The sequence below is a fragment of the Tenrec ecaudatus genome, chromosome 15, assembly GCF_050624435.1.
Source record: "Tenrec ecaudatus isolate mTenEca1 chromosome 15, mTenEca1.hap1, whole genome shotgun sequence".
NCBI classification, from domain to species: domain Eukaryota; kingdom Metazoa; phylum Chordata; class Mammalia; order Afrosoricida; family Tenrecidae; genus Tenrec; species Tenrec ecaudatus.
In genome coordinates, this window is record NC_134544.1 from 28,313,945 (window position 1) to 28,339,506 (window position 25,562).

The following is a 25,562-nucleotide window of genomic DNA, read 5'->3' on the forward strand; positions in this document are numbered from 1 at the left end:
TGTGTGTGTGTGTGTGTGTGTGTGTGTGTGTGTAGAATTACAGCTGAAGGAACACTGAGTTGCCTCTGTTTGGAGGAAATGAAAACAGTTTGGAAATTTTGGCAAAGGGTGCACACTTTGATGAGTGTAATTAAGGCAATAACTCATTGGGCTGCTAACCACAAGGTCAGGAGTCCACAGCCACGCTGGGGGAGACAGAGGAAGCTTCTTGCTCCCATAAAGAATTACCATCTCAGATATTTGCAGGGGCTGTTCTACTCTGTCCTATCGGGTTGCTGTGAGTCAGCACCAGCTTGGTAACAGTGGGTTTGTATTTGACCCCAATAAGAAGTGTGTACAATATAAAAGATTGTCTTACAGTCCTGATGAGACCTCTTCCCCAGAGTCTGAGGCAAATGAGGGATACAGACTGAGGGGTATTTGCCTTTTTAAAATAAAATTCAGGTAATAAGACTCTGACCGTAGGGTTTCAGGATACATACATTGGGGATATATGTTTGCACTGCAAACCCCTCTAAGAAACCAAGGTTTGTCAGTCAAATTGAGTGGCCTGCAAATACCAGCTGTTAGAATACTCCAGTCCTGCAGTTTGACTTCTCAGAATGTTGGAAAGTTCTCTTATGTCCCCTGTGATCATTAGGTTTTATGTCAACTTGACTGGGCCAAGATTCTCAGAGTTATGGCCTAGTCATCTCCCATGATGCAAACCCAATATAATACAATCAATTCCATGGTGGGCTCTGCCGTGAACAGCCAAGCAACTATGGGAAGATTGGGCTGGAGTGCACCCCTTTACTCGGGTCACAGCCCAGGTACAACTGAAAGGTAATTTCCTTGGGGGCAGTGGGGAGGGGGTGACCTAATTCTATATACCTTAGCCTCACCACTGTCTCCGCCGGAGCCAGAATAATTTGGAGCCAGCGCAGGGACTCTATCTCAACACAGCCACAGCTTGCCGCTGCATCAAGGCAGGGATTAAATCCCTCCAGTCCCACAGTCAGGGATCAGGGCTCAGCTATATTGTCACTTTTGTTTCCCTCTCTTCTCTCTATACCCCCACAGTCTCAGCAGGTATAGTTTTTTTTCTTTCTTTTTTCTCTTCCCTTTTCTCTCACACGCCACTGCAGCCCTCCAGACCACACTCCTTAGCCTAGGACATTTATGCCTGCCCTTCACCCAGCTGAGAGAGCTCCACCCTCTGCAATATAACCCAAGGCTGGGGAAAGCCCGCCCACCCTCCACTAGAGGATATCTTGTCTGCACAACTGTGGAAGCCCCTATACATCCTGTGTGGTCCCACATGACTGAGGGAACTTCCTCCCACCTGCCATAGTGCCTCACATGACCTAAGGCAGCTCAGCCAACACTCGCCCATGTACCACACTGCTGAGGGAACCTCTGCCCAAACCTGCAGAGATCTACCTGACCAGGGCAATTCTGCCCACCATTTGTAGTACTCTCCACTAAAGCAGGCAACTCACCAGACTTCTGTGGCACTCCCATTGCAGCGGGCACCACCACACATCCTCTGCAGTGCCCCAAGCTGCCGTGGGCCACACCATCACAGTTTCTTGTGAGATCAACCAATACAGCATCATCCTCATTAGTCCACAACAACCCAACCTGCGTCCCCTGAGAGGACCATCCACCTTTCCCTCCAAATAGCAGATTACTAGTTGACTATGGAAAGAGTAAGCCACAGGAGGATAAAGTGATAGGCCAATTCCATAGAGAAATTAGCTAAAGGCAGTTCGAAGAAGCATTCCTACAAGTCTCCCAGAGAGAGTGCTCCCAGTGCTCTTCAGCTCCCTGGAAAATGGCACCTGGCTCCTCTAAAACAGAACAACACAAAGAGAAATCAGCCCCAACAACCTCAACAAAAAAATAGGAGATACAAAAGGCAATGGCAGAAGATGCCCTGAACCTAATGACATTCATGGAAGAAATAGATATTGAACTGACACGGAAAGAAATTTTCAGAATGCAGATTGGAGTCATACAGGATATGATGGAAGCAATACAGAAAAAGGCTTAAATGTTAGAGGAGATAAAGTCCACACCAAAGGGAAATACATGAGCTTAGGGACAACAAAAACCAGTAGCAGACTCATGGACTTCGCCAACTGACTGGAGGAGGAAGAGAAGTGCACCAGTAACCTAGAGGACAGACTTTAAGAAACAGGAACAAAAATCTAATAAGGTCATCAGAGAATCCCCAGGAGAAGCCATGCCCACACATAGGTCTCATTGGCTATGACCTGATCGACAGGCTAGACTCCACCCCTTCACTCTCAACTCTCAAAATGACACCAGATGATGTAACTACCACAGGTCATGAGAGCCTCTGTCCAGCAAGCTCCAGAGCCTCATCCTCACCAACCTCCACTAATGTCCAGAGGGTGACACTTGGGGCACAGAAGGCACCTTAGGAAAGGAAAGTACATGAACTGTCCAGTTTCTGAGTCTCTTATTACACCCTGCTTATTGTCCAAAGGCATTTAAAGTTAACTTATAGCATGGTCCTGATATAAATTTATGATAAACCACACCAAACTCACTGACATCTAGTCAGTGCTGACTCATAGCAAACTCCCTGTGGGTTTGAGAGACGGTAACTGTCTACTGGAGTAGAAAGCCCAGTCTTGCTTCTGCGGAGCTGCTGGTGGTTTCAAACTTCCACCATGCAGATCGCAGTCCAATGCATAGCCACTAGCCACCAGGACGCCTATCTTTATTATGGTAATTCATAAAAAGTACCACATGGAATGTGAGCTTCCATCGTGGCCAGGGCCAAAAGGTGTGGGGGATGGTGCAGCCCATCAACCTCCCCTTCCGGTACTTGCAGAATAGACTTATGAGTGGCTCTGTGATAGAGAGGGCTATCTCGGTGGTTCTGATGAGTCCATGAGCCTGGTATGAGCAGGTGTGGAAGAGATTCATTCTCAAACTAAGTCAAGAAAACCACTGGATTTGGATTTCCCTAAAAGGAGATAGTATCATGCTGCTCCAAAGTGCACGCAACCAGAAGCGATGAGTGAAGTGAGACATTCTTGAGAGCAAATGTTTCTTCCCCCTGTTAGGTGTCTTTTATTGTGTGAGGAGGCTTGGTGGTGACATTTGGGAAGCATTGGATTGTTAACCACAAAGTCCACAGGTTCAAACCCACCAGCCTCTCCATGGGAGAAAGGTGAGGCTGTTTGCTACCGAGCAGATTTATACCCCAGGAAACCCTGAATAGAGTCACCATGCGTCAGAAAGGACTCGACTGAAGTCATTTTGTGTGTACATATCTCTCTAAAACATGGCTTGTGTGTTTGTGTTGTTTTGACCAGATCACAATAAATGTGACTGTGTGTGTGTGTGTGTGTGTGTGTGTGTGTTGGTTTGCATCTGGTAGATTCCCTATGCAGAAAAGAATCTTCCAGCTTGTGACCATTGTGGTTAGTTGTGGGGCTGCCAACTGAAAGGTCAGCAGTTTGAATTCACCAGCAGTTCTGCGGGAGAATGATGAGGCTTCTACTTGCACAAACACTTAGTCTCGGAAACGCACAGGTGCAGTTCTACCCTGTCCTGTGGGGTCACTATGAATTGGCATAGACTCAATGGCAAGGCAAGGAGGGTTATTTTTGTTTGTTTTGCTTTGTTTTTTGGGGGAAGGGGCATTGAACCCTTCAAAGTAGATCTTCAGACCTACCTCACTGCCAACCTTACAGCTGGTTCTCACTCCATTGCTTATTTGCTTCACCCAGGGACACCTAAATGTGCGTGGAGCCAATCACAGTTGATTTTCTGAACTGGTGAGTTGCTTTTGGAAGGAAGGAAGGAAGGAAGGAAGGAAGGAAGGAAGGAAGGAAGGAAAGAAGGAAGGAAGGAAGGAAGGGGAGCTTCACAGTGAAGGGCAAAAGTCACTCCACAGAGACTCAGGGTGAAGACAGTTGCTGCCATCTGACTGACACTTAGCTCAGGTTGTCTGATGTAGGGCACACCGTATGCACACTATTTCTTAATCAAAGCAAGTCTGGTCAGGGGAGACCGACCCAGTGTTTGTAGCAACACCTGACACCCAGGCTGGGGAGGCATGAGGGGAAGCTACCTGTGGAGGGCCATTTGGGTACGGTGCCTTCAAATGAGAGTCACCTGGGAAAGGAACGCCACAAGAGAAAAATCATCACAGAGCTAGAGATGGATTCCACAAGTGGAGGACTCCTTTACAAGGGACCGGCTGAGAGAGGGGCAGCCCCAGAGCAGAGTGCAAATTAGATGAGTTTGCAGTGGGAAGGGATAGCGGAATAAATAATAATAAAAAAGGCAAGATGATTTGGGCATGCATCTGCAGGGCCCTAGACACAAAGCCAGGAGGAAATAGTGTCTGGTGGGTGTGATGGAGCCTGGGAAATTGCAAGCCAGTTGTGGGCATCTCATTACCTGGCAGATGTAGGCAAAGTCGGGAGAGTTCAAGCAAGGGCACTAGGCATGAGTAGGTAGCAGGAGAGATTAATTTATGAGGCAAGATTAAAAACTAAAGTAGGAGAGTTAGGCTAAGGAAAGACTGGCTTCCCGTCACCGTGGAAGTGACAGGAGAAGGACTCAGCTGGCAGGGAGCAAGGGAGGAGAGAGTCTGGCCTGGACCAGGCCCCGGGGGAGTGGAATAAGCCTGCTGTGGAGGGAGAGGGTAGAAACAGCCACCCAAAGACAGTTGGAGCAGCTCAGGCAAAAGGAAGAATAAATGGACAGCTGTCATTTGGAAGCTGCTGATTCATAAGCGCTGACCCAAGAGTGGTTCTCAGAAGCAAGAGTGAGTTCTAAGAGCCACACACACGCCGCCAACCTTCCGGTGAGCAGGTGTTTGCACCACCTTGGGTCTCCATGAGAAAGAGAGTGATGGCTACTCCCACCTTCTGGAGGAGGAAAGGCTGGACTGTCAGGCGCAGCCCAAGCTGTAGTGCGTACGGGCCTGAAAGTGGGCCCCCAGGTGCTGAGAGTGCCAGAGTAGGAGGGGGCTACCCACACACACCTTCCAGGGGGCAGGTAGGAAGCCCCAGAAGGGATTCCATCTCAAGTCAGGCTTGCGGTTGCAGGGTTGAATGAATCCTAGGCTGGCGGGCAATATGGCAGGTCACTGATAGTTTATAGGTTTGGTGGGTTGAGTTGCCAAATGTAGGATCCAGACCAGTTACAGACGAGCTAGCTGTCTCACACCGTCCACTTCTATAGGAGTAGACCACAATGCTCCTGATGAAACTCCTTCCAGTTGCAGCAGGACTATGACCTGATAAAGCAAATGGGTGAGAGTAGCACTCCACCCTACTCTTCCCACACCCCCTTGGCTGCTCCTAGAAGACCCCATCATGGAATTGATTGCATTCTGCTAGACCCCATCAAGGGGGAGACCTCAACTGGAAAACCACTGGGCATCCTAGCCCAGTCAAGTTGACACACAAAAAAATCACAGCCTCCACAGTCAGTCCTCCATCCATTGACTTCTCACCACCCATCTCCGTCCCCTGAGTTCAGGCCCCACCCCTCCTGCTTGGGTTCTGCAAAAGCTTCCAAAGTGACTTCCCAACTCCTCCTTTATAACCTTTCAGCCCATCCTCCAAACTGTGTGCACACACACACACTCACTTTGCTCTCCAGTTCACCTCTCCTTGCATACCATCCACTCACTTTTCAGATTCCAGTTCTACCATCTCTTCTTTCCCTACAATGCAAAGTGGACTGTTCCCTTTGTTACTGTTTGCTCAGAAGCAGAGTTATTTTTTGCCCTCCTTTATTATGATTTTTAATTCCACCAAAAGAGAGAGGCATCCCTGGGAGGACCAAACAGTTAAGTGGTTGGCTATTAGCCCCAAAGTTGGCAGTTCAAGCCCACCGGGAGGCACCTTGAAAAACAGGCCTGATGGTTGGCCCTGAAAGGACAAAGCCTTAAAAACCCTACGAGGTGTTGGCCTCTGCACACGTCGGGGCTCCAGGAGTCGGAACCGATTGGACAGCCGCTGTGAGGTTACCATAGTAACCCCAGGGTTGGCATAGAGTGTGCCCTCGATTCACTTTGGATGGATGGATGGACGGACAGATGGACAGATGGATGGATGAGTGAATGGATGGATAAAGAACAGCAGAGTGCAGTTGTGCATGGGGGAAGAAATACGTTCAGGGTCTCTCCCTTAGGCCACACAGAGCCAGCCTGTGACTCCGGAGGGGGCAAGTGTTTCCAGGGAGCTCAAGGTCCCAGCCGAGAGGGAGGAGGGCAGTCCTCTCAGCAGCCCCAGACTAAGAACGGACACTGTCTTACGAGAGCAATTCAGGCTGGCACCAGCAGCCAACTTCACTGAAGGAGGCAGAGCACTTTAATTATTGTGGCACTCCAAAGGGCTACTACAGCTGGGAACTAATTGCTAGTAGAGGCTGCTGGCTGAGGTCACTAAGTGCCCACGAAGGTAGCCTGCTAGTTGGAGGAGACAATGAGACTTTGAATTAGTATGCCAGGAACATCTGAAACAGATTCATTGTGTTAATAGAAATGTCTAAGTATATTAGACATTTTGGAGGGGGGGCTTATTATTCATATTAGTTATCATATGGAAATCAAATTTTATTTCTAAATTGCAATCAAATGATATTTTCTATTAAAACTTTAATGGCAAGCCAAATTAAGCAATGCTACGGGTTACATATTAGTCATCCAGTTTAGTTATCATTCATATTTTCCCCTTCCTATTTTGGTATGAATCATCACGGGAATGGAAGAAAACAACAGCTATTTCCCCCAAATGAACTGGAAAGGCTTTGCTCTGCAGGAACGGGGAAGCTGCAGAAGAGGCCCTGTTAGTGATGCTCTTCGGAATGAAACAAAGGCCATGCTAACGGGGGCCGTTTGTGCTCCTGAAAACAGCTCACCACCTCCGTGCACCGCACTGCTCGGCCAAACAGAGGGCAGGAGAGGGGCTTGGGAGGTCATCTGACGGACTCCCCTCAGTCAAGACGAACCTGCACCCACGGCTTCCCGGCTGGGGATTGCTTAGACAGCCTAGGTGGTGCAACGCAAAGCCCTCCAAACGTGCTGCCATCAAGTCACTCTGAGTCAACGAGCACCCCTCAGACAGAGTGGAGCTGCCCTGTGGGTTTCAGGGACTGTTACTCTTTTCTGGGGTAGAGAGCCCCGCCTTTCTCTCGAGGTGAGACTGGTGGTTTCAAACTGATGACCCTGAAGACCACAGTCCAACTTGCCCCACTAACCACCAGGGCTCCTACAAAGGGGTACGTTCTTGATTAATAAATAGGCAGAAGGTTGACCCTCAAACTCACCCAGAAGTGCCTCGGTAGACAGGTCTGGCTGCCCTTCTGGAGCATCTACGGGGTTGTGTGAGTCAGAATCCACTGGGTGGTAATGAATAGCAATAACAATGGGGGATTAATCACCAGTCATAGCTTATTTCTTTATCTGAAGTGCACTGGCCTGACCCTAAGAATAATTGGATCCCCTCCTCGGCCTCTTCGATGCAGTAGACAGTCCATTAAGGGATAAATTGATTTGAGACATTAATCAGTCACGAGTTAACCTCTCAGAAACATCTATGGGTATTAGAGGCTGGGTGTTAGGACCCAGCACCATGTTTGGCATCTGAAACTCACTCACTGCCATGCAGTCGATTCCAACTCATAGTGCGTAATCCTCACGAAGTCTGTTTTCCAAAAAGGCCCAGTTCAGGTTGCTAACAGTCACCTCCCTGTTGTTAGGTGCTGCCGGGTTGGTTCCGACTCATAGCGACCCTGCGTACAACAGAATGAAGCTCAGCCTGGTCCTGCACCAGCCTTGCAGTTGTCCTGTGTCTGAGCCCATCGATGCAGCCACTGTGTCAATCCGTCTGATCAGAGGTCTTCCTCTTTTTGCCGTCCCGCTCCTTTACCAAACATGATGTACCTTTTCAGGCACAAGTCTCCTGACAACATGTCCAAAGAACATGAGACCAAGTCTCGCCATCCTCGCTTCAAAGGAGCACCTGGCTGCCCTTCTTCCAAGACAGATTGTTCTTCCTGACGTCCTCACGACCTTCGGTATTCAATGGCAATACCCTAATTCCAAATGGATGAATGATTCTCCTGCCTTCTGAATTCACTCTCCAGCTCTCACAAGCACAGGAGGCGATTTGAAGCACTACGGGGCAGTTCTGCCTGTCCTGTATGGTCTCTGGGTCAGAATAGACACGACAGCAACCAATTTTGTTTAGTTTAGTTTTGTTTTGTTTTAAAAACAGATGAGGAAAACGGGACATGGAAAGGGAAGTAGCATCTGAAGTTACACAGCTTCTCAGAGGTTGAGCCCAGCCGTGAGATTCCAGGACTGGTGCTCTAACCATTACATGGCACTGCCTCTCAAGCACAAAAACTGCTTCCACAGCTCTTTACCCAGCTCCTCTCATTGTCCTACAGGGACACCCTCAGGGTCTTGCAAAATTTCTGACTCTACAAGGGCTTCAAGAGGTTAAACTTGGCAAAGGCCCTGGTTGACTCTGCCCAGCTTGCCCTCCAACTCCCATCGCATCCATCTGGCCTTATAGACTCCTCTCTCCCTGCACCCCAGCCCCACCCCAGGTCAGCCCAGGCGCCCCTCCCACAGCAGACAGGGCACTTCCAGGGCATGGGGACAGTCGGGGAGAAGAATCTGCACCCTCAGCATCAAACCACTCTTGGTTCATTTGCTTGAGGTCGAAGATCACAAAACTCATGCATGGTCAGTGGGGTCAGTGAGGGAGGTGGGGGTAGGGCAACCTCCACCGAAACATAGAGCAAAGCCCCTTCCCATTTCTCCCATCTTCACCACCCCCCAATTCCAGGTACCTGAAGTAACGGGTATTAACTGCTTCACTCCAAGGACCCAGTGTTGAGTTATGAATGGTCATCTCCATTGGAGAAAAGAGAGCCCTTTCCTTGGCTTGGGCCCGCTGACCCCTGCCGTGAGAGTTTCCTCCTCTTTCCTGGGGTGAGAACTTGGAGGAATGGGGAGGAAAACCTAGGGGCTGGAGGTTGTTTGGGACCAGGGGATAAGGAAACTCGAATGGGGTGAAGTCTGGGAATAGTATAGCTAAAATGCACACAAAGCACATTTGGGCTGGGGACTGGCTCCGCTGAAAAATAGGGAGCAGATGGCCTCCCATTTACGGTCAGAGTAGAAGGTTCAGGGAAGGTCAGAATCTCCCTGAGATACACCCGGGGGCAGCTGGCAGCCCCAGCACAGCGTCTCTTCAAATATACTCTGAGCACCGACCAACACAAAAGCCAGGCCTGTTGCCGTGAGGTCGATGCTGACTCATGTCAACTCCCCTGCTCTGTGAGCTGTTCGCGGTGGTCATGTGGACAGAAGCAGGGTAGCAGACCCTTCTTCCGTGGAGCCGCTGGCGGGGTTTGAACAGCCCACCTCGAGATGAGTACCTGAGCACAAACCCTTTGCACCACCCAGGAGCCTTGAGAATCCACAAGACATAGCAACAGACACTGTGGTGTACTGAGTGACACGCTCGTCAGCAGTTCGAATCCACCAGCTCACCTCGGGAAAAAAGCGGAAGTTTCCTACACGCCCATCAAAAGCCACCGCCCTGGAAATACACTGGGGCACTTCCATTCCGTCCTATATGGATACTGTGCATCAGAATGAAATGGCTGGGGAGGGGGAGGGGTGCTCTGGATTACAGTGCTGGAACCAATCTCTCCTTCTCCCCCCCTTTCTTGTTCTCTGTCTCTTTAATGGTGGCAACTTCCCGACCGCAGCGCCAGACAGTGATGGCACATGGAAACTCCTATGATCTTTCAAGGGTTAACAATGCTGGCAGAGGCAGCTCAGGAGGATGATGGGAGGAATGCTTGGCTAATTCACTATTAGCCCACCGAGAGAATCACAACGCAGAGTAGCCCCCTCCCCTTCTGCTTCCCCCAAACCAACACGAAAATCAACCTTGTCATTTTCTCTCCGCGCCCCCTCCCATGGGCCCACTGTGTTTCCCCTTCAGAACCAGGAGTAAATTATCTCCGAAGAAGGGTTCATTAAGAATAAATAATAATTTGCACTTCTAGTGCACCTTTTGTCTAAGTATCTCAATGCGCTTTACTTAATTAATTAATTAAGAGAATTAATTAATTTGGGAAACACTCCTGGAGGGAGGGAAGGCATAGTTAATGACACCTGTTTTCCACTTGAGTAAACTGAGGCCCAGCGCAATGAGTTCAAGGTTACAACAGGGAAAGGGGCCAAGTGGGGCTGGGGGTGGGGCAGAATCAGACCAGCCTTGTTCTGACACGTGAAAAGGGCGAAGGAAAAAACCAGAAAGATGGTGACGTGGTCAGCTCTAGAAGTCTAGTGAGAGAAGACAAAGAGGTCAGAGGGACAAGTAAGAGAGGGCGGGTCCCTGATAAGATCGTGAGTTCACGTCCCCTGGATCCAGAACCCAGGTGTGTGCATTCTGGGAGAAGGGTGAGCCCCTCCTAGGCCAGGAACCCCCCACAGAAGCAACTGAGTTTGAGTAGCAGGCACATGACCCCACCAGTAAGTTGGTAGTTATAATTAATAAGATGCCTCTTTGTCGTCGGCATGCCCCTTGGAGCTCCTTACTGGGACCAGAGCTCAGCGGAGCGAGGGGGCTCTTAACCTTCAGGTGAGGCCAAGCAGGTCACCTAGTTAGTGGTGTCAAAGGGTCAGTGTCCCTGTCCTCCCCTGCCTAGCCATGGGCTTCCACCCATACCAGGCCCCACAGACTCCTTAGTAATGTTTCTTACCAATTTTAAACAGAATGATGTCTATAAATACAGAAGACTTCAAAAATTCATAGAGCAATGGAATTTAAAGGTAATAGCATTGTTTCCATGATGCTTTGAAGCCCCTTTGTATAGGGGCCCTAGTGGTGCTGTCCGGGAATGTTGGACTACTAACCTCAGGGTTGGCAGTTCAAACCCACCAGCCGCACTGCAGGAGAAAGATGAGGTTATCTGGTCCTGTAAAGATTTTCAGCCTTGAGAACTTTATATGTGTCACCACATGTCATAATTGACATGAAAGAAGTGGGTTTGGGTGGCACATAGTCGTCCGTTTCTTAGCCATCACATGTCTTAGATTACACAAACACTCACAGCAAGGCCTTCTTGTGAAATCTGCCTCCATTGAACGGCAGCATTGCTGGTTACAACAGTATTCATGTTGTTATTCAAGTGGAAGATTTTTTTGGCTTTTCTCCTATTTCCTCGATTCTTACTTCATTTAGTAACACAGATATTCCCAAAACTGCTGACCACACACTGCAGCCAGTACACAAGAAAATGTGACAAAATTAGCGACTCTACAAACATGGACAGCAATGAAAACACGAGCCACGAGAGTGGCAGGCTTGCAGGGAAGCCCTGTGGCTTGACGTGTCACCGTGATCTGGTAACAGTTACAGCTCTGACAGGAGCACCCTAAATCCCTGCCGCCAAGTCCTTTTCAACTTAGAGACAGATAGGCTTATTTTTGTCCTAAGATGCGGCCGTTGGGTGTGAGCCACTAACCTGGAGGTGAACCGTCCAATGCTTACCTGATGTTGCGGTAGAAGGCTCAAAAAGTACAGGATTATGGAGTTTTAGCATCGCAGGTATAGTGACACTGCAAACAGGGTTTACAAAAGCTGTTTATACAGGGCTGGGGTATTTTAATTATATATATATATATACTGAAACACTGCCCCAAAATGTTATACTGCCATTTGGTGTCACCTCCTCTAGCAGTATCACTAGTGTGCTCTGCACACACACACACACACACACACACACACCCCTCCCCAGTGACTCCACTACACCCAGTTTCCCTGGGTGGGTGTGAGGCCCGGAGTTGGGCACCTTCTAAACACTCTCTCCCCAAACCTAGCCCCTGAGCTGCCTCCCACCCCTTTGTCAAGGTCCTGGCCACCCCCAACATTGCTCTGGGGTTCAAGCCCCAGCATGACCTCGCTGACCTTTGTGCCCAACAGAAGACAGGACGGCAAGCGCTGCCCGCCAGTCCCTGATGCCTCTCTGTGTCCCCTCTGTGCCAGTCCAACCCATGCCTCCAGCCCTCAGTTACCGGCTGCTCCTGGCAAAGCTAATTAGCCGCATGCGCGTGCCCACACACACGCACACACACGTGCACATGCACACAGACCCCCATAAACCTCCACGGCGCTACAAATTAACAACCCAAGCTTGCCTTTTTCATTGTGTTTTTATTATGATTCTCCTCGATGATGTTTTTAAATGAATTTTGAATAGTCCCCATAATTTGGTTCTTCTACATCGAAATGCAAGTGCGAGGGCCCCACAGGAATCACTGCAAGGAATACAATATTATGTGAGCACGGCTTCTGCTTGTCTTCCTGCTTTCTCATAATTAAGCTTTATTGAGTTGTAAAATGAATAACAATTAAAAGAAACCTGTTTATTGATCCAGGTGCAACATGAAGATAGATAAGAAAAATGTCCCCAATTCCTGACCTCACCACGTAGCACGGGAGTCAAGCCTGCTTGGTCTCTCTCCCTCCGGCGCTGGTGATGCAGGATGCAGCGCCTGCCTGGATGCTGCGAAGCGAGTGCTGGTGTCGCCTCGGTCGGGGGCCTGCTAGTCAGGGCTTGCGCAAGAGCTTTTAGAGATTCCTGACTTCTGTCTTCTTGATGCCCACAGGTCTGCAGGGACTTGGGAAAACTTACCGTTGGGGTCAAGGCATTGCCACCCATCAAAGTGCAATGAGCTTCCAGGAGGAATCGCATTTCTGTTGCTGTCAGTGGCCGTCACCTTCGCTCTACTGGTGGGATATGATGTGCAACAGAAGCAAACTTTGCCTGGCATGGTAGCTGCGTAATCTGATGTCAATTTGAGGAGGGTGGAGTTTAGCCTGTCAATCAAGTCGCAGCTCTATGACCTCATTTGGGGGTGCGACGGAGATAAAATAGCTCACTGGAGGCCAGACCGACTCTCTCTGCTTCATCGTCCTGCTGACAAGACTCATGGAGCTATGCTGATGGCAGCCGGAGCCCTGGATCTAGTGGAGACCCACGCCAGTGCTGAGATGCTTCCACCGCCACTGGATCCACAACATTTTCCACTCACTGGCCTGTGATCTTCCTGCATTTCACGTCATTTCATGTGTTGCATGAATCTGAAGAGGAATTGATAGACTGATATCAGACATATGGGTTAATATCAGATTTATGCACTGATCTGGACTGGGCTGGGATGTTTTCTTAATATATATATTATTCCTCTTTGATATAAAGCTCTCTCTTGCATGTACATGAGTATCTCTGGATTTGTGTCTCTCATCTACCCAGACTAACACACCTGGTCCGGTGCCATCTCCAAGATGGTTGGTATGTGCCAGCCCCTTGTGGCTCCGTGTCCGCCCTGCTCCTCAAGGGCTTCCCCAGCTTTGATTGAGCCCCTTCTTGACCAAACAGGGTGCCTTTTTCCTGGCAAGTGGTCTTTCCCCATGAGGAGGTGAAGCAAGTGTGTTCCTGAGCCTGATAAAATATGTGTGGCCTAACAGGCCTCAGTAGGAGAATCTTTCAGGCTGCAGTCCAACTGGAAGTTCTCTGCAAAGCTGAATTTTCATGATGTGGAACCATGGTGCCGGCAGGATGGTCAATGGCTCAAGGCAGTCTCTGAGGAAGATCAATTGGTGGGTGGTGGGTGCTGGAGCTGGGTGCTGCCTCCAGCAGGCCTGAGCAACAGGAAGGCTAACCAAGAAGAGTCGCCAAATGGCTACAAAGGAAAGAGGGCGGGGACCCTAGACCCACCTGGCTCTGCTCCACCTTCATTCTTATCAGAAGGCTCTAAGAAAACGTCTGCCACCCCAAGTCTAGAAATGAGGTGTCCTAATTCCCGGGTTCAAACTAAGTTGTCATACATCTGGGCCCAACTCAGCCATGGCCTGGGTTAACCAGCAGTTGCAGACGTGAGACAATTCAGCTGAGATGCTACATGGAAGACAGCGCTCCAGTGGACAAGAATAGCAAGCATCACTCAGAACTCGCCACAGACCCAATGAGGGATAGAGATGGATCTGCAGCGCATCAGGGGCTCCATCTACTGCAGTGGATGATGGGAACGACTTACATCAGGACACGTCTTTCTCCATTAAATGCAAATCTGAGTGGGTCCTCTAGCCGCACGCTAAAGGGAAGGCTGCAGCAACTGTTGAGTCGGCACAGGATCAGTTCACAGGGGCCTGGGACAAATGGAAGCCTGTGGAAGTGCTCACCCCCTATGTCTGTGAATGAGTTTTGACTTGGAAAGAGAGCCTCTGTCGATGATGTCACCCGAGTTAACAAAAAACGGTACCCGACTCCCCTGGGACCTCATGAACGAGAAGAGAGACAGGCGTGGACACGTGACATCTATGCCAAGATGGAGGCAGAGAATGCAGGGAGGCTGCCACAACCAAGGAACACCTGGCCCTACCAGAGCTGGAAGTGGAAGGAATGCTTCTTTCCTGGGAGCCTTAGAGATGGAATGGCCGGGCCAATATTTCATTCCAGACTTTGAGCCTCCAGAACTATGGGAGCATAAATGTCTGCCATGCAGGACCATCGGTTGGGGTAAGCCAAAAACTGATGACCCAACAGAAGGCAGATATGGCTAAGCAACACCGCCAGCCCTACATGTAAGTGTGGTATTGTGTCGAGGTTAGAAGAGGACTCAGAACAGGGCTACCACTGCGACCATCACATAGATCTTAGCTGAAAGCAGAGCGCACCCAAGGAAGGATGTTTACCTGTGTTTTATTACCTATGCAAAGGCATCCGGCAGGGTGGATTGCAGCAAACTATGGATAGCACAGAGAATCATGGGAATTCCGGGCAACTTTGCTGTGTGTGTGTGTGTGTGTGTGTGTGTGTGTGTGTCTCGGAGAAAGTGCAGCCAGGATGCTCATTGGAAGTGAGGACGGTGAGACTTGGTCTCATGTCCTTTGGCCTTGTTCTCAGGAGACGCCAGCCCCTGGGAAAGTGGAGGGGCGGCAAAAACGAGAAGGCTGTCAGCGAGATGGATTGGCACCATGGCTGCAAGAGTGGGCTCAGACATGACAACAATGGCAGGGCTCTCGGAGGACTGGGCAGTGTGTCCTTCTGGTGTACGTAGGGTGGGTTACTAGGTAGGAACCAACTCAGAGGCACCTAACGCCCACAACAGTGCTCTACCTGGTACCATTCTGAGGGATGCACTTGTCTCTCCAGCCACAGAAGGTGCCTCTTCATGTGCATCCTCTCTCTGAGGCCAGTGGCCAGCTGAGTGGCCATATCAGGATTGTCCTGCAATGCCGATACATGGGACAAGGCCTATGGACTCCATGGCAGTCATATTTGGGCATGAAAGCCCATGATGAATTCAATGAGCTTAATTTGGGGACATCTGAAACTCAAGTGCAGCCAGCAGCCACCAATAGTGCCAGCAGGCAAGCAGGGAGGGATGTTAGAAGGGAAGGGAAGTGTGTGTGCACCCCCAAAAGCAGGGGGCGCTTGAGCATCCGTGCAGCAGCCACAGCACACACTACTCTCTCACATGATTGTCCTGTGGTCGTGTTGCCTATAGTGTGCAAGCTCATGTGTATATAATTCTAAGTGTGTGCCTGCACGTGCACAAATTATATGCACACATAAAGTGTATAGGGGTGCTAACAAGTTGATGCTTACGAACCATATTTGCAAGTCTTATGCGCATTATCTGCATGCACACTGTACACGCACACATATGCGCCTGGTTTCTACACTTCAGCTTAGGGAGGAGGAGGATGAATGAGCCTCGGATGCGCTTGGAGACTCCTCCATCCAGGCAAGTTCCCTGCTGGCAACTGGAGCCTGCTGTCATTAAAAGCCCGAGAGCACTTACAGTGAGGAACCGAGGTGACGTCAAGGCCACAGGGGTCCCTAACCCTGGAGGGCTGGACAGCTGGGCTCTGGCTCCCCAGAGAAGCAACCGGTCATGAGCATTGGGCCCAGGCTGACCTGGGGAGCCAGCGGGAGGAACATCAATACACAAATAGACTTGAGGGTGTGAAGCCCCTGGGGTCCCTTCCTTCCTCGGGCTCCAGATTTGCCCCTCGGGAGCTGGGAGGGCGCAGACTCCTGGATTTATGTTAGCTCTGTCTTCCAGGAAGGCCCTGGATACTTTCTCGGGAGCGGGCAAGACAAAAGTTCATTCTGGTCATGAAGAAACAGAGGCCTTGGAGAGGCCAGTCTGAAGTCCCACCAGGAACTGGTTTAGTCCAGCACCGGGTGCTTAAGGAGTGCTTGTTCAATGAGAAGTCAACGAATGAAGAAATGAATGAACAGATGAATGGAAGGACAGCCAGACAGGATTGAGTGGAAGGACGATGGGGGACCATCTTAAACATTCCCAGAGAAGGGAAACTGATGAGAGGGCTGGTAGAGATGACTTCATGAAAATTGGGCACTTTGAAATTTCTCTTTTCTGAGGGTGGAAGGAAGTCTTGAAAGAGGGTGTGCTGGTGTACAGTCCCTGGGTGTCACACGTGGTTAAGTGCTAAACTAATAACTAAAAATGTTAGCCGTCCTAACTTATCCAGAGGGTGCCTAGGAAGAACAGCCTGGTGATCTGCTACCCAAAGGAAGTCGTGCACACACAGTGGAGCACTGTTCTCCTCTGACACACCGGGAGTCTCCAGGAGTCAGAAACTTCCTGGAGACAACTGATAAGACACTGGAGTTATGTTTTCAGGTATGAGTGTTTGGGGATTGTGTGTGTGTGTGTGTGCGCGCGCGTGCGCGTGTTAAAAGTGTTTTACGTGGGTTTGTATTTAGGTATATGCGGTAGATAAAACCAAAAAACCAAGCTCACACTGCCATTGAGCCAATGCCGACTCACAGCGACCCTACAGGACAGGTAGAACTGCCTCTCTGCGTTCCTGAGACTGGAACTCTGTACAGGAGTGGACAGCCTCATCTTCCTCCAGCAGAGCAGCTGTTGGTTTTGAACTGCTGCCCTTGAGGGTGGTAGCCAACAGGTATCCACTATGAACATGCCGGGTAAGATCGACCAAACATAAAACACTTGATTGCAGTCAAGCTGCCTGATCATAGGGGTTTGATATCAACATGAATAACCACAATGGTGCCTCTGATCTGGAAATGTCCTCACGACGGTGCTGGCAGACGCTGGAGGGCCTCAGATCCAGAGCAGCCCCCGGAGAAACCCATGCAGACAAGGTAGGGTTCACGCCAGTAGAATTAAGGGAGAGAAGCAACGAGCCAGGAGAAATCCAGAGGTGGTGAAGAGATAGAATTCTATGTGGAGCAAGGAGCCCGGTGGCCTAGTGGTTACGTGTTGGGTTGCTAACTGCAAAGCCAGCTGTTCGAAACCACCGGCTGCTCTGCGGGGAGAAAGACCACAGGTGGGGCTGTCCATTCCAGTAGAGGCTTACATTCCCAGGAATCTCTAGGGCCATTTCTGCTCTGTCCTCCAGGTCTCTGTGAGCCGGCAGTGCGTTGAGTTTGGTGTGAGATGCGCTCAGGGGCAGGGCATCCACTGCTGGCCACTGGGCTTCTGGACCCATAGATGGGTGTGTTTCACATACACTGGAGTCCGTGCGTGATGTTCTCAGGTAGTAACCAAAAGGTCAGAGGTTTGAGCCCACCTAGGAGAGCCTTAGAATAAAGGCCTGGCGATTTACCTCCCCCCAAAACCAGCGATTGAGAACCACGTGGAGCACAGCTCTGCTGACACCCCTGGAGTTGCCATGGGTCAGAGCAAAGGCACCGTGGATTTGGGTGTGTGTGTGTCATCTGAAGGCAGTCACCGCCATGACTTCTTGGCCCCGTCCCCATCCTGAAGCAGCTGATAGAAGGACATAGGCGAGCGAATGACACAAATGTCGTTCGACTCAGAATTATTGACTGTGAAACAGGGACAATCAATTGCTATGTGGGACCCCTGGCTTAGCCAAGGACTGTCCTGTGTAAACTGAGGCTTGAGGCCGCTCCCCTTCATAGCCAGCAGCAGCAGCAGCAGAGTGGACCCCCCACCCACCCACTCCCCTGCCGTGTTCCTCTCCCTGAAGCTGGACCCGGCCCCCAGCTCACCAGCAGGCTCCCGGGGCCTCCAGTGGTTTGCCTGCCTGCAGCCAGGCTAGGCGCTCAGGGCTCATGGCGGTCAGCCGGCCTGCTGCGGGGCCAGGAATTTTAGCACTTACTCCATCCACTTTAGCACCGCCATTCTCCCGGGTGCCAGTCGGCAGGCAGCTCTAATGGATTACTTGCATTATCTCCCTCATCACTGCTTAAATATTTACCAGACCATTATGTCTTTAGTGGCCAGGAATGGGAAGGGACAGCAGGCCGAACTGCTCTGGCCAGATGCAAGGGTTAATTACAGATTGGATAAATCCCCCGATTTAAAAAATGAAATCAACAAACATGGGGCCCTGGGGCGATGAAAAGGGAGACTTTTATTTACATGTAAGGATGGCTGGAACTGTCCGATCCAGGTTTCATTGTCTCCCGCAGCCTCCGCTTATTACCTGTCTTTTCACTACTTGCAGACCTTAAACCTGCTCCTAACTAAAATGCTTCCCACATTTCTTTTTTCTCCACAAGCAACAGCCAGGGTGTGGGGAATACCGGGGTCTGCTAGAACCCGACTCCAGTCAACCTCAGCCTCATCCCAGGTCTGGAGGTAATGTGGGGGCCGGCGCTGTGAAACATGGGTCATTATCACGCGGCAGCTGAGATAATGCTGTTTTCTAATTCCCCCTTCTCAGTCAGAAATTAAATAAAAAGTCATGTCTAAATTACAATACTGGATGGAGATCAGACGTGGACCCCATGCCGAGAGATCATGATGTAGCCTTCTCGCGTTTTACAGCCATTAAAAAAGATCGTCGGCGCCTCATCTCTCCCCCCTCCCTTCTCATTCAGGCCATTTACATTTGTACTGAACCCTCACTGTGTTATATGCCGATCTCTTAAAAGTGCCAGGGCACATAATACATCGATTGCAAACTTAAACGAAGAGAAAGGAAAACAAAAATACAGGCACATAGGCAGGCCGGGCTTCAGAACTCCCAGCTCAGACACCTACAAAGATCAAAGCCCCCTGGCTGCCAAGTCAATGCGGACTCCTGGAAACCCCGTGGGAGACAGGGCTGTGACCTTACAGAAGCAATCTCCACACCTTTCTTCGGAGATGCCTGTGGCTGGTTTGAACCGTCAGCCTTCTGGTTCGTAGCCAAGAACGTAACCATTTCCACCACTCAGGGACTCCCAGAGGGTCACTAACTGGCATGGTTGCACCTGTGCAGACCACGGTCGTCTCTTGGCACAACCTCACTGAAGAGGTCTCGCTGCATGCAAAACATGAGTCTCTTTCTGTGCCAGGGTTAGCAGCTGCCCCCAAGACCACCCCAACTCTGCGGGAGCCCATGTGGCAGAGAAAAAGGGGCCCGCAGGGTATTTTTGCCATCCTCGCTGTGGGGCAGGTTGCCCGGTCTTTGCCTGGTTTGAAAGGCCAGCCTTTGGGTGGGCAGCCAATCACCTCACTGTTGCTCTACTAGGTCTCCTCCCGTTTCCCTGTTAGCAGAAAGGTCCCTTAGTCCAGGCTGGTCAGGGGCATGTAAAGCGTGTGTCAGTGTTTGCATGATGCTGAGCACTGAGTGGGCTGCAGGAAGAGGGAGGAGAGCATTCGTGCATCTTGTCTGCCTGTGTTCGGAGCATTCTGTGTTCAGAGAAGTTCTTGGCATTCCCAGAAGGTTGCATACAAATGTTGGTGCTGAACAACATCATTGTTAAAAATTGTATTTAAACAGCATCCCGAATGAACCCTTTTTATTGTAAGCTTATCCCTATCAGTCCTTCTGGTCAAATGAATTGAGCACCTACTAGGTGCAAGAACTGCACAGGAATAAAGCAGAGATGGCTATGCCAGAACCCCGAGGCCTCAGTTCCCCTCAGGTGCTGATTTTGCCTGGCACAAAACCACAGGGAAGGTTTTCAGAGTCACTGAGAGTTCAGGGCTGCCTGAGGGCAGAGACGCTCCAAGCTCCAGGAGATCTGGGAAGGCAGCTTCTGGGACCGCACTTGTCAGCCAGGACTTGGTGGAAGAGAACGGCCTGAGCTGTGCTTTGTAGACCAGGTAGGCTTTAAGTAGGAGGATGAAAGGTTACAATAAAACCTCCAGAAGGAAGGAGAGTCTACCCAGCCTCCCATCCATCCACTTAGCCAATATTCGTTCAGCTCTTACTACATGCTAGATAGTGTTCTAGGCATCAGTTTAGAGCTGGATAGCAACAACCCTAAAACCCTGCGACATTTGCACCTTGGTGTTGAGGAGGCGAGAAACGAAGGATGACTGAACAACTCAGGCACTGGTGGGACAGGGACCGGAAGGGCTGGGAAGACTAGAGTAACTCACATGGTGCTTTGGTTAAGTGGCTATAGATCTTCCTCTGAAACAGTCCCCCAAAGCACAGCATACGGAACAAATGGGGTCTCCGAAAGGAAGTCTGTACATGACCACAGACCATCCTTCCCATGCAGAGGGTGGGGGCGTCCCACCAGGTGGGGTCCCACCCATATCCTTGGTCCTGACTTTGTCATCCAAAAGATTTGTGGATTAGGTCGCTCTGATAGCATCGGTTTTCAACCTATAAAGTGGACCTAAAAAATAATATCCCCCTGTTGAGAATGTGAAGACCAAATGAGTGAATTGGCATAAACATGGGGTTATGGTGACATAGGTCTCTCTTCTAGTCTCATGCCACTGAGCCCTCCATTCTTACCAATTCCATTGAGTCTGTTTCCAGCTACTCTCGGCAACACTGGGACCCCACTCTCTTCTTGCTGGGCACTGTGCCTGGCATTCCTACCGGTTCACCAAGACACTGACCACCAAGCCATTGCTTTCCAACCTTAAGAAGAAGCCTAGGGACGTGATGGTCTCGCCCTTTCCTCTGATCGTGAAAATCCGACTGAGACTCCTCCCTTCTCATCCTGGGCTTTCCCCTCTTCAACCTCCTAGAGCACTTGTCAACCAAATTATCTCCAATTATCTTCGAATAAGCTAGAAGTCCCCCAACATGGACTTACTCAACCAAATACTGTTCCAATTGCTGGGAAAAGAAGATCAACGATGGGCGTTGGGTGGGAGGAGGAAAGGGAAACATGCGTGGCCTTTTCCCCTAAGGAACGCCCAGCCTACCCGAAGAGACGGGTGCACGAGCAAAGAATGGTTTCCTGTTTCATGAATGTATGTTTCGCGTGGAAGTTACCTGTGAAGTCAACGAGAAGACTTGACCTTGAAAAGAAAGAAAGGACCTGGCTAACATGAGCAATGCCGCATTCGAATGCTCCTTAAAAGTGAGGCCAATAAGGCTGTCTCGTTGGACAGATCATTCGGGTGTGCTTTGTCATGGAAGGCCACCCTCTTAAATTTGTGTCATTTTATTTTGGTGTATAAAGCCTAGGATTGAGGACCCTTTGGGCCAGCAAGTAGAATAAGGGTTCTAATGGAGGGGGCTGTAAAGGGAGACGAAGTCAAGGAGTCCAGGAAGGAAAAGGTTGTTTGGAAACGGACTGTGGTACCAATGGATAGAATACTGCTTGACGTGATTGAACTATAGAATGATACGATATATGTGTTAACTCCCAATTAAAAAAAAACCCTAAAGCCAAAGAAAGACCCACTGGACAGAGAGCGTGGTGAGCAGCATCAGGCCCATGGGTTGCCATGAGCTCTTTCAAGGAGATTCTCCACCACCTACATCTCCGGCAGCAGGTGTGTGTAGCCCCCGCTGTCCACCATCACGGAGAAGAAGATTCTCAAGTGCGATTGGAGCAGTTTATGTGGTCAGAGCACCGTCTCCAGACTGAAGTGCAGTAATCCAAGGAGAGCGGGTCCCAAGAGGCCAGGTGGGGTTCCACAGCAGAATGGTGGCAGGTGTTGGTCCTGGTGGGAACGTCCTGCATGTGAGACGCTCATATCTGTTTGCAGGAGCTGCACCCTTCTAGTAGCACCCAAGCCGGGCGTGGCGCGACTTGCTCCACCAACACATCCGCATGTCTCAACGAGAGTGCCATCATTCATCTTGACCTTGACGTGCGTAACGTCCATTGGGCTTGAAACCCATCTGCATCATCACGAAAACTTTCAACACTCCATCTGTCAATGAAAGAAAAGGAAGAGCTGTTAAATTCTTTAAATATAATTTCAACGGGTATAAATTTTTGATGATTACAAAAATGCCTTTAAATTTTTTATCACCCACTTGGGCAAACAAAGTTTCTTACCAACAGTGACCACCATGAATGCGTAGAGACCATCCGTAAGAAAGTATTCAACAGACAGCAATGGATGTGGCCTTTGGGGGCCTCGTCCCTGATAGATGGTTTTATTGCGGAAGGAAGCAAGATCGAATTGCTGGGCCGGCTCCACCATGAGACACGACATCCATCACTGACCTATGGGGAACAACACTGGAGACAGTGCAGGGATTGTGCCTGATCTGACCCCACTACATCAGGGCAAAACACTAAGGACTTGCAATAGAGCAGCAAGGGGAGCAAAGCAATGAAGTCCCCAGGGAATATCAAAAATAGACTTGGGGCCAGGGCATGGCACCGCATCAGTTTTGACCAGAAAACACTCCTAAAGGTCAACAAACAGACCTGGAACTATTTATAGGCTTATCTCTCTCTCTCTCTCTCTCTCTCTCTCTCTCTCTCTCTCTCTCTCTCTCTCTCTGGAGGGGGCGGTCCTTGGTTTTGTTGTTGTTATTGTTGCTTTGATTTCTTTTGTTGTTTCGTTTTGCGCTGTCTTGTTTTTATGCTTATTACTGTCTCTGCATGTCTATCTAGATAAGATAGGCGGGATAAACAATCTGGATGAGAAAACAATGGGACCAACAGTTCCAGTGGGACACAGAAGGGGAGGCGGGGGAAAGGAAGAGGGGTGTCAACAAACCCAGGAAAAGTGAATAAAAAGTGAACTACAATTGATGGCAAGGAGGGCATGGGATACCTGGTGGGTCTTGATCAAGGACAATGTAGCCGAGAGGAATTACTGAAAGCCAAATGAATGCCTAACATGATAGGGGGACAAGAGGAAAGTAAAAGGAAATATAGGAAAGAACTAGGAGGCCAAGTATAGTTATAAAGGTCTAAACGCAGGCATGTATATATGTAAATATATTAATATATAATAATAGGGAAATAGATCTATGTACATATATTTATAGGTTTAGTATTAAGGTAACAGATGGACATTGGACCTCTACTCCATACTCCCTCAGTGTAAGAACACTTTGTTCTAATAACCTGGCATTCTGTGATGCTCATCTTCCCGGCACAATCGCTGAAGACAAAATGGGAGCATAAGCAAATGTGGTGAAGAAAGCTGATGGTGTCCAGCTATGAAAAGATATAGCATCTAACATCTTAAAGGCTTGAAGAGAAACAAGCAGCCATCTAGCTGAGAAGCCCACATGGAAGAAGCACACCAGCCTGTGTGATCATGAGATGTCAATGGGATCAGGTATCAGGCATCAAAGACCCAGAACAACAAAAAAAATCATATCAATGTGAATGAGGGGGTGGGCAGAGTAGAGACCCAAAGCCCATCTGTAGACAATTAGACATCCCTTTACAGAAGGGTCACAAGAAAGATGGGCCAGTCAATCAGTGCAGTATAGTACCGATGAAACATACAACTTTCCTCTAGTACTTTGCTGCTTCCTCCCCCCAGTAACATGATCCCAATTCCACCTTACAAATCCGGCTAGACCAGAGGATGTACTTGCATACAGATAGGCGCTCACAACACAGGGTATCCAGGACAGATAAACCCCTCAGGACCAATAATGAGAGTAGCGATACCAGGAGGGTAGGGGAAAGCGGGGGGTAGGGGTGGTGGGGTGGTGGTAAAGGCGTAACCGATTACAATTATCTACATATAACAGCCTCCCAGGGGGAGAAACAACAGAAAAGTGGGGTGAAGGGAGACAGTGGTAGGTGTAAAACATGAAAAAATTTTATAAATTATCAAGGGTTCATAAGGGAGTGGGGAGGTGGGGAATGAGCTGATACCAAGGGCTCAAGTAGAAAGAAAATGTTTTTAAAATGATGACGGCAACATATGTATAAATGTGCTTGACACATGGATGGATGGATTGTGATGAGCTGTATGAGTCCCCAATAAAATGATTTTTTAAAGCCAAGACCATGTTTTATAGAGATTCAATATCTAATACTCAATATATTGAACCCATTGAGTGCATTTTATTTTGGGTTCTTATAAAGAAAATGTAACGACTTTCCCCCAAGGTCCCACAAAGATGACCCAGTCCTTCACTGTTACCTCAGCTGTGCAAATATTCTCATTTTCCACATGTTTCTAGACTTCCCAGGGTTGGGAAGCCCTCTTCTAAGGTTGAGTGCTTGGGCTGCATGTTTCCTGGGGGCCATATGAACCTGAGCAGCAGCTCACTGTCCCTTTGCCATTGAATGGGCAATAATAGGCTCAGAGGGCTTTCCCTAAACCCAACTGAATGGTTTTGCCAGGGGTCAGAGACAGCACCTTATGACTTTGAAGAAGTTCTCCTTGCACCTGCTCTCCCCAACCTCCCTGGTTCCTTTGTAGGTGCTTCCCAGGACTGGGATCCCATTGGCCCAGTGAAGGAGGGGGGAGTGGGTATGTGGGTGTGAGGGTGGACAAGCACACTTCTCTCAAAAGGCAAAGATACGCACACAAGACACACCCAATACAACTCCACCTCTTTAGCTCTTCCAGGAAGCTCTCTTCTCCACCTCCTGATTTTAAATAACTTCTTGAACTGTAAAAGCAAAGAGTTCCAAAGAAAACTGATTGATAGCCTCATATAATTATATCATAAAATACACCAACATGCACATACATTAGGTGTGGGTATGCATGTCTATATACATCTGCAGCCTATTCCATAGGGAGGGATATGCAATAACATCTTCTGAAACAAATTGTCAAGGTATCAATAAGGATTCTCATAACGAATGTGTGGGTGTGATCTCGGGTAATTTCATAGCAATTATGTGCTCAGGCTGATTTCCCAAGACAGGTCTTAAAGACACAAGTTCCATTCCCAAGTGGATACCCGGGTATTTTGCTTCAGATGCCATCTTCAAAGCATCATCTTTTCAGACCAAAATCCTTCCTTAGAGCAGCCAGGCCCATCTGAGGCAGTCAGGTCACTAAGCACAGTGCTCAGAGGTTAAACTCCAGGAGGAATTTTCCAGATCTGACCCTTCATCCGTTGCAACTGTTCCCAGTTAAGAAATAAACAGTAGAGTCACTTTTTTCAAATGAGCTAGAAGTCTCCAAAATGAATTCCCACAATACCAAATACTGTTCCAATTTCTGGGAAAAGAAGATCAAAGATGGGTGCTGGGCAGGTGGAGGAAAGGGGCTATATGTGGCTTTGTCCCCTAATGAATTCCCAGCCTACCAGAAGAGGCAGCTGCATGAGCAAAGAATGATAATTCGATCTGAGAGGTGATGCATCAAAGGTCTAACTCATGGGATTTGAGGC